This window comes from Alligator mississippiensis, chromosome 1 (assembly GCF_030867095.1).
Source record: "Alligator mississippiensis isolate rAllMis1 chromosome 1, rAllMis1, whole genome shotgun sequence".
Lineage (NCBI taxonomy): Eukaryota > Metazoa > Chordata > Crocodylia > Alligatoridae > Alligator > Alligator mississippiensis.
The window spans coordinates 326045112-326055843 of NC_081824.1; positions in this window are offsets into that span (position 1 = coordinate 326045112).

Genomic DNA, 10732 nt, shown 5'->3' on the forward strand with positions numbered 1-10732 from the left:
TATTACAGACCTCCCAACCAAGAGGAAGAGCTGGATTGAGAATTCAGTAGGGAACTGGTTGAAGCAACTGACTAGTTGCAAAGCTTTTTTGCATGCATTGATGACCTCTACCTAACATAAGAAGTATACAGGCTGACTAGGGGAGAGGCACTGCTGGATCTGGTTTTGGCCAAGGGGATGATCTGGTGAACGATCTGAGCTTCGAGGGGAAGCTTGGTGACAGTGACCCTGAACTGATCACTTTCTCTCTCCAACGCAGGGAGGGCAAGTGTCTCAGTAAAACAGAAATCCTCAACTTTGGGAAGGCTGACTTTCAAAAACTCAGGAGACTGGTTAACCAGGCACTCAGCGACCATGGCCCTTTAGAAAGGGGAGCCCATGAGGAATGTTGTTCCTTAAGAACGTAATCCTCAAAGCACAAAGAAAGTCCATCCCATCCTGAAGGAAGTGCAGTCAGTGGGCTGGGGTGTCCCGTTGACTCAATAGGGGACTTTTGGACCTCCTGAAGCTAAAAAGAGAAGCCTACGCCAGATGGAAAATGGGAGTCATCACCAAAAGGACTACACAGAACTAGCCCACACCTGTAAAGAGCAGACCAGAAAAGCCAAGGCAGACACTGAACTCAGGCTAGCCACAGGAATTATGGACAACAAAAAGTCCTTCTTCAGATATGTGGGAAGTCAGAGGAAGAACAAAGGCAACATTGGATCCCTGCTACATCAAATGGGGCAGCTGATGACTGATGCTCAGGAAAAGGCGAATCTCCTAAACGATTACTTTCAATTGGTCTTCCATCCATCCAAAGGGGTCACCCTGTTAGATAGGATACAAAGCATCCAGGGGGTGGGAGATGGGCCCACAATTGACATAGATCAAGTGAGGGAAGATCTCAAAAGACTTGACATCCACAAGTCCACCGGCCCGGATGGTATGCACCCAAAAGTCCTGAAAGAGCTGACAGACATCATAGCACACCCTATGGTGAAGATATTTGAGAACTCATGGAGGTTGGGAGAGGTACCGGAGGATTGGAAAAGAGTTAATGTGGTCCCAATCTTCAAGAAAGAAGGGAAGGAAGACCCAGGGAATTACAGACCAATCAGTCTGACATCCATCCCTGGAAAGATCCTGGAGAAAATTATCAAGGATTCCATCAACAGCAGGCTAATGGAAGGCAACATTCTGAGTGCCAGCCAACATGGCTTTGCTGCCGGAAAATCTTGCTTGACCAAAGTCATCTCCATCTATGACTAGGTGACACATTGCCTGGACAAAGGAGATGTGGTTGATGTCATGTATCTGGATTTAAAGAAGGCCTTTGACTTGGTCTCCCATGATGTCCTCATGGCTAAGGTGGAAAACTGCGCCCTCAACTATCTCTTGGTCCAATGGCTGGGGAACTGGGTCCAGGGTTGCACCCAAAGAATACTGGCTGATGGGAGCAAATCAACATGGTGCGAGGTAACTAGTGGTGTCCCTCAGGGCTCAGTTCTTGGGCCAATACTCTTCAACATTTTCATTAATGATCTGGATTTGGGGGTCAGATGCAGACTGGCAAAGTTCACGGACAACACTAAACTATGAGGGAAGACGGTCACACTGCAGAACAGGTTGTGGATACAGGCTGACCTGGACAGGCTCACGAGGTGGGCAGACCAAAACCTGATGGCATTTAATGCAGAGAAGTGCAGGGTGCTCCACCTTGGAAGAAAAACCAGCATCATACTTATAGGCTCAGCAGTGCTACATTTGCCACAATTGAAAGAGACTTGGGGGGTCTTGACCGACCACAAGATAAGCATGAGCCACCAATGCAATGTCATGACCAGCAAAGCAAACCAAACTCTGGCATGCATCCACCGATGTATCTCAAGCAAAACCAGGGATATCATACTCCCACTCTACTCGGCCTTAGGGAGGACACAGCTGGAGTACTGCATCCAGTTCTGGGCCCTCCACTTCAGGAGGGATGTGAATAAGCTTGAGAGAGTCCAGAGGAGAGCCACCCACACGATCAAAGGCCAAGAGAGCAAGCCCTACTAGGAGAGGCTGAGGGACATGGGACTCTTCAGCCTGGAGAAGAGAAGATGCAGAGGGAACTTGGTGGAAGCCTATAAGTACATAAGAAGGATGCACCAGGATATGGGAGAACAGTTGTTCACCAGGGCTCCCCAAGAGATAACAAGGTCTAATGGCCACAGACTTCTGGAAGGCTGATTTAGACTAAACATTAGGAAAAACTTCTTTATGGTCTGAGTGCCCAGGGTCTGGAACAGACTCTCCCCAGAGGTGGTGCAAGCAAATGGCATTTGGATGCTTATCTTGCGGGGGTCAATTTATCCCAGCAGACTTCCTGCCTATGGCAGAGGGGCTGGACTCAATGATCTTGTGAGGTCCCTTTCAGCCCTTAATGCCTATAAATCTATGAATCTAGTCCAACTCCGTGCTCACAGCAGGACCATCACCAAGTTGGTCATCCCAGCCAGAGCTGTCCCTTGGGGTGTGCATATCAGCCCCTGTGAGGCCAGGGGGTGGCAAATGACTGGAGTGCAAGGTGGGGTTGGCGAATGGCTAGAGTGTGGAGTGGACAGAGCAGGAGTGGCAAGCAGCCAGAGCATGGAGCTGGTGGTGGGCGGCGGCTATGGCAGGACCTGTATGGCACTGTCCGAGGGGCCCCCCCAAAGTGGGGGTCTGGGGCGGTCACCCCAATTTGCCCCCCCCCCCTCCCCAAGATGGCCCTGATCCCAGCCAAAGCTTAATCTAGCTGGGTTTTGAAAACTTCCAAGGATGGAGCCTCCACCATCTCTCTAGGTAACCTATTCCAGTGTTTTACTACCCTCCTAGTGAGAAAATTCTTCCTAATATCTAAGCTAAACTTCCCTTGTGCAACTTGAGACCATTGCTCCTTGTTCTGTCATCTGCCACCACTGAGAACAGTTTAGCTTCATCCTCTTTTGAATCCCGCTTCAGGAAGTTGAAGGCTTCTATTAAGTCCCCTCTCAGTTTCCTCTTCTCTAGACTAAATAAGCCCAGTTCTCTCTGTCTTTCCTCATAAGTCATATCACCCAGCACCTTCACCAGTTTTGTCACCCTCTGCTGGACTCTCTCCAATTTTTCCACATCCTTTCTGTAGTGGGGGGCCCAAAACTGAACACAGTACTCCAGATATGGCCTCACTAGTGGTGAATAGAGGGAAATAATCATTTCCCTTGACCTACTGGCAACATACCTACCAATGCAGCCCCTTATGCCATTAGCCTTCTTGGCAACAAGGGCACACTGCTGGCTCATATTCAGATTATTGTCCACTGTAACCTCCTGGTCCTTTTCTGCAGAGCTGCTGCCCAGCCAGTCAGCCCCCAGCCTGTACTGGTGCATAGGACTGTTCTATCCTAAAAGCAGGACTTTGCACTTGTCCTTGTTGAACCTCCTGAGATTCCTTTAGACCCAATCCTCCAATTTGTCTAGGTCACTCTGAATCCTAGCCCTACCCTCCAGCATATCTACTGCTCTCCCCAGCTTGGTATCATCTGAAAACTTGCTGAGGGTGCACTATATCCCATCTTCCAGGTTGTTGATGAAGACATTGAACAAAACCAGCCCCAGGATCAACCCGTGGGGGACTCCACTTGATACTAGCTGCCAACTAGACATTAAGCCATTGATTACTACTTTCTAAGCCCGATGCTCCAGTTAGTTTTCTATCCACCTTACAGTCCATTCCTCCAGCTATATAGTTCCTTAGCTTGCCTACAAGCAAGTTGTGAAGACCATATCAAAAGCCTTGCTAAAATCAAAGTATACCACACCCACTGGTCTCCCTGCATCCACAGAACCAGTCATCTAATAGAAGGCATTGGGGTTGGTGAGGCATGACTTGCCCCGGTGAATCCATGCTGACTGTTTCTAATCACCCTTTTCTCCTCCATGTGCTTAGAAATTGATTCCTTGAGGATCTGCTCCATGATTTTTCCAGGGACTGAGGTGAGGCTGACTGGTCTATAAGTCCCTGGATCTTCCTTTTTCTCTTTCTTAAATATGGGCACTATGTTTTCCATTTTCCAATCATCCATGACCTTTCCTGATCACTATGAGTTTGTATGGCGGAGCAACTTTGGGGTGCTCACCACATGGCAGGGGCTGCAGTAGGGTGGGACAAAGCCAGCAAAGCAGGCAGCCAAGTGAAGCCCCTGAGTGTCAATTTTAAGAAGGGAGGTGTGTGGCAGAGCACCTTTTGGGGTACTCACCACTTGAGGGCTTTCACAGGCTCTGAGGGGAGCCTGCTTTGAAGGAGCAGGAGTGGACATCTCTCCCAGGAACTATTTAAGGGGGAAGGTGTGTGGCAGGGCACAGTTGTTGCCTGCCACTTTAAGAGCGGATCCAAGCAGCCAACAGCTGCTTGATTGCAACGGCCATTTTAGACCCTTGGCCACCTATATAAAGAGAAGAGTTTCCTACAGGCAGGCCAGGCAGAAACATTGCCTGGCTGTGTGCAACATCTTGGAGGTAAGGGCAGGACTTGTAGGGGATGGCTTGGAGGCCCCTGGTCCTGGGCATGACCTAAAACTGCACCCTGCCAGGAGTGGGCAGCCTGGTGGGGCTCTCAGTGGTGTTGGAGCCCCCAGGAAATGCCAGGCCAGTTACCACCCTAGTAAAAGGCAGGTAGGGGCACCTTAACCCCAGCCCTCAACTTTGGGTGGGTCATGTAACATCGAATTGGGCTGCATGGAAAAGTAGGCACAATGTACAACAACTTCGATTGGACCACTTTTTATTCTTATGTTATTCTACATAGGATGAGTATATCTAGGTCCCAGACAACTTTATTTTTAAAGCAATTATACCAACTAAAACCTCTTGAATGGGCTGTAACCCAGACTACACTAGTTTCCATTGCAATACATTTGCAAGCCTCACTTACACATTTTTCCATCAGATAACTTAAAACCCATCTCAAAAAGGTGAAATACATTTTTTAAGTTATTTTTTGAGATTCTAGATAACTAGAGGAAAAAATAGATCTTAAAAATTATGAAGATAGTTTTAATGTTGAAGTGAAGATATTTTTACCTACCAAGGCTTTAGTTTGAGATTCCCCCTATGATGGACAAGGATATCTCTAATACTCAAGCAGCAGTAGATCCTTCATATTTAGACAATAGGGTTATTAAAGGCTACTAGCAATAGGATATTGCTGTATGCATAGCAACCTCAAAACAAAGTGAAGGACATCACTTCAGCAGACGAAACTGGTTCTTACCAAGTTCCATTGATAGTGATGCCTGTGTTGTATAGTAAGCTGTTCAAGTGTTTTCTGGGTCTCCTTTCATTTCAGTAATTTCTATGTATTTCATTCAACCTTGAATCTTTCACATGTGCATGCTTTTTATCTTGGTCATAATGTATATGACTTGATGAAAATACAATAATAGTGAAGAGACTGCAAATGGAGTGATGTTACCACAGAATTAAAACAGGGCTGTCCAACTTCTGGGGTGCTCAGGCTGCTCACAGCACAGGCCACAAACCTGGGGCCTGTACACTGTGTGGGCTGCCCCTCCCTCAATCCTCCCCACTGAATGTTCAACCAAGCTCCTGCCCACCTCATGGGCAGCCCTTTCCTCCCAGCCACACATGCCATACATACAGCATGCCCCAGCCACATATGCACCACCTCCATCCCACTCCTGGCTATACACATCATGTAGGCAGCCCACCCATAGCACCCAACACAGGCAGCCTGGCTCCCTCCTTTTCTGAGTGCTCAGCACAGGCAGCTTGGCCCCTTCCTGCTGTACCACCCTTCCCACAGGAGCTGGGGGAGGAAGCAGAAGCTGGAGAAGGGAGAGAGAACCTAGGAAGCCTGGCTGCTGCCACTGCCACAAAAGCAGTGGAGTGGCAGCCAGGTGGGAATCCCATGGGATACAGATTAATCCTCCATGGGCTGCCAGTTGGACAGCCATGAATTAAACCAGGGGTGGTGAAGAATTAAATATTGACAGATGACTTGCTCTGGATTTCTTGGTTTTATAACTGCCAGGAAGAAACCAGGTTATGTTTCACAAATGTTATTCATGGACCAGAGAAAGGTTAAACAGTTTTAAATGATGCTGTATTGTACTGCCCCAAATAAAGCAGGGACTGTAATTTCTTCAACAATTTTGCTGACCCCAGAGATTCATAATTAGATGCTATACAAGCAGATTGATTAAAAGGGACTGTGGAAAAAAAGTTACAGGTTACTGTTATTAACTGAACATTCATTAGCTGTAATTTAACTTATTAGAGTGCTTATAAATTGGAACAGGTAAACTTGATCTAGATAAGGAGCAGGGACTCAGTCAACATGGAAGATGATAAAAGAATTCTTGAAATATGAGACATATTGGGGCTAAGCAGTGTTGTTTACAAATAAATTATGAGGAAGACTGAGAAATCTACTCTTTTTAAGACAAATTCATCTTCCAATTAAATTGGAATTAGCTAGTGGGATTGTACAATGTGTATCTGTGAAGTATTCAGAACACACTAGAGAATGAGGTGAATAGAGACGAATCCAACCTCTCTGTTATTAGCTTAAAGACGTCCCTTTGGGACAGCATTTAGCATATGCTTAGATCTATGCCTGTTAAGGGCAGCACTTAAGAACATACTTAACTTGAACTGACCTCAGAGTTACATGCATATTTAACTGTAGTTTTGAATAGGGATGTTTTATTTAATCAGAGCCAAAAAGGGAAAATGCTACAGGGAAGTGGAGTATAAGGGGGAAATTGCTGAAACATGAATGCTAACAGTGCAAATATTCTTGTAGTCAGGTATCCAGTTGTAGCTGTATTGGTCTAGTGGAAAAAGTAAGTCAGAACTCATGGTAGAGGTGATATCTTTTATTAGACCAACTAGATTTTTGCAAAAAAACAAAAAAAATCTTTAATTGCAAGCTTTCAAGCACAAACACCCTTCATCAGGCATCAGAGAAAAGATTGTAAAAGCTCTCCTGGATAGAAATGAAAGTTCATATTTCATAGGGAAGTTGAAGGTGTGGTAAAATATCCTGTTTGGAAAAGTTCATTTTTAGAGATGCACCAATATTGGACCGGCACCAATATAAAGAAAATTGACTGCATCAGAAATTGGCCTGACATGACCAATAATTTGGCCAATAAATGCCCGTGCATGCACGCAGCCATAGTGCAGCACATAGGCAGTGAGGAGCATAGCCCGGCAGGTTGGAGAGCTGCATGCAGCTGGTACATCTGTGGTAGGAGGGGAGGGGGGAGGGAAGGGGTGTGGTGAGGCAGATCAATACCCCCATGGTGAGGGAGGAGTGGGGCTGGGGCAAGCTCTGCCCATCTGGGGTGGGGCACGGGATGGAGCCACGACCCATCTGGGGGACATGGAGGCATGGTTCCCACCCTGCATGAACCTCAGGAGGGCATGAGGGAGGATGTGCCCCCAGATGCATGCAGGATATTGGCGGGGTGGGCTGCAGGTGCAGGCTGGGGCTAGGGCTGGGTCTGGGGCTGTGCCAGGCTCTTCCCAGCATGTGGGGAGGAGGCGTTGGGCTGGGGCTGCACTCGGGGGTGGGCAGCGGCATCATGGGGAGGAGGGTATGGGGGGGACTATTGGGGGGGAATTTTGGAGTGGCTGCAGCCCCCCTGTACCCCCCCTCCCAGGGCCATTACCGCACACCTCGGGCACAGCCTGCCTCAGCCCCCTTCCCCCTGAGAAGAGTTCAGCACTACCCCAGCCCCAGCCCACTATGCCTGCACCCCGTGCACATATCTGAGGGCACATGGCTCCTCCCTGGGGTTCATGCAGGATGGGAACTGCCCCCCTCACCCCCCGACCGTGGCTCCATCCCATGCCTCGCCCTACCCCAGGTGGGCAGCACCTGCCCTAGTCCCTGCCCCAGCACCACTCCCTCCCTCACCCCAGGTGCCTTGATCTGCCCCCCAACATCCCTTCCCTTCTCTCCCCTCCCCTTCCACCACAACAGACTTACCAGCTGGATGCAGCTCTTCAAGCTGCAGGGCTGCTTATTGCAAATCAGATTGGTATCAGCTGATATGCCTCCTCAAAAATCAGCTATCCGTGTTGGCCCCCAAAATCTCTATTGGTGCACCCCTATTCATTTTATATGCAAATTCAGCTCAGAGAAAAGTTGGAATAGTCTGTTTACCTCAAAGCTGTTTGGTAAGCAGGATGTACTCCTATTTCCTTCTAGTTATGTTTCATATTTCACAGGAGTAAATGGATGGGTTGCTCTTCTGGGCAAGCATTTCTAATCTGGTAAGGTGTCTTTGAGCTCTGTGAGGCTCTGATGATGCTGATTACCTCAAACAAAGGCAGGAGAAGTATCTCAGGTTTCAGGTGGTAAAAGTTGCTTCTTTCTTGTAAAATTATGAAGACTTCATGTAAAAAAAATCAGCTAAAATTTGATATATTCCTTGTGTCAGGTATCCAGGTTGTAGAGGAAAAAGCAATCGGGACTCATGGTAGAGGTGATATCTTTCATTAGAGCAACTAGATTTTTTTTTAAATGTCTTTAATTGAAAGCTTTCGGGCACAAACACCCTGATGAAGCTTGCAATTAAGTACATTTATTTGCAAAAATCTAGTTAGTCTAATAAAAGATATCACCTCTACTACAATTCCTGATTGCAATATTCTTTATATGATTTACAATGAAAGGAAGACAGAAGGTCCAATATATTCTGTCTCAAGCAGAACCTAAATACTGCAACCAAATCCTCTAGTTTTTTCATAGATTGTAGAGTCAAAAGGGACCCAAAGGATCATCATGTCCGACCCCATGCCCCAGGCAGGAAAAGGACTGCCTCCTTTTGAAAAACTACAATGACCCCCTCCACTCCAACAAGAATTTCCCCCCCTCCTGTCACTTAACTTATCCCTACTTGACCCAGCCAGCACTTGAACTCAGCCCTCCAACATGATAGGCAGAAACTCTACCACATAGCCACTACTACTGGGGCACAACCACCACTGTTTCCTTAGCAAAACATTACGGCAGAATGGAAATTCCATGGCAACTTACAAAAAAATTAAAATGACACTTTTTTTCTACATTAAATAAGAGATTTAACACCACCAGTACAGATTTTCTTGCATTTCTATTAATTTCAGTAATTTTATTATGGCCCTACAGTGTCAGTGTTTCTCATTTACTTCTATTGTCAATGTCTATTGTTGCTGCCCATAGTAGAACCTACACTTTCAGTTGGCAACATAGAGAGTTGCCCTTCAGGGTGGCAGGGAAGGTGATTTGGGGACATTGGGAACATGCACATTAGGCAGATGTTACTATTACAATAACCATCTATACATAGTGGTTAGGAGAAAACCAGGAGAGACTATTTTGAATTAGACCACTAAATGTAACAGGGGACAAGGGAAACAGCTCAGTAACTGGAAAAGGATTTTCACTAATAAATTAATTTTTAAAATCCCCAAGAACGTTCTGTCCTGTTTATCTCCTATTATACATACCCCACTTTCAGCTGTGGCTTGTAAATTCTTCAAGTTGACAGTCTAGGAATACATCAGGTTTGTTTCACTCTTACAGTCACAGTGGAAATCTTTTTGCTCTTTATAGACTTGATCATAAGTCTATCTTACAGGTCTGAGGTGAGGGAGACCTTATCTTATGGATAAGGATTTCATAATACAGAGCAAAAATAATCAGGGACCTAAGGAAAGAAGGAGGAAAACCCCCCACAGGTTTTCCAAATTAATAAAAACTTTACAACTATAATTTTCAAACATGTGTGCCTGAAGCTAAGATCCACAGTCCATATTTAGTTTCCTAAATATAGGTGGCCTGATTGTCAGAAATGCTGAGTACTTACCAGTTCTAGTGAAGTCAAAAGGAACTGCTGGATGCTCAGCAGCTTCAGGGACTGGGAAGGGTTGGGGGGTGGGGGGTGGAGAAAATTAGGCTTCGTCTATTTATTTGCCTTAAATTGGATTTAAGTCCTTTCCAGTGGGAAACTAAGTTCAGCCAACATCTCTAAAGATAATGCAGATCAGTTTTTATTCACTAAAATGCCATTCTTTTTTGGCCTTAATAGCAGGATTAATAAATCTAAAACCCATGAATTATATATGAGGTCTCACCCAGTATGACAGATATTTTTAGACTGAGAGAGTAATATTGTGCTGCAGGTGCTATTCTTGACCATGTTACCAGCAGCAAAAGCCAGTCTCTGCAAATTAGCGTTCTGTTATGGCATGACAGTATGTATAAATGGTGCGTATTGGCAGTATGTTATGTTGCCTGAGTTAGGAATGTTGTTTCTTCCAGGTGTAAGAAAGTACTGCAAATCTACCTGCAGAATAGAGTAAAGTAGTTACTTGTTCAGCATACTGAGTGACTTGATAGGAAATCTTCAGTGTACTGAGGCTGAAGTCATTTCTGATTATTCAAGTGACCACTGCTAAGACGCATTTGGTATTTTCATTTCACTCTGGTAATACAATACTTCTAGAATAGAAATTAAGTGATATAATGAGGAATAAAAACTAAAAAGAGAGATGAAGCATCACAGCTATAGGGTATAAGGATATGCCTTTGGGAGCCTCAAATCTCAAAGGTTAAGGTAAAAAAGTCACAAAGCAAACAGTCTTCTTGAAAAAGGGATGTACATTTTTAGGTAATCCACTGCAGCTGACACACAATAATCCAAAAGCAGAGCCAAGACTGGAAAATATT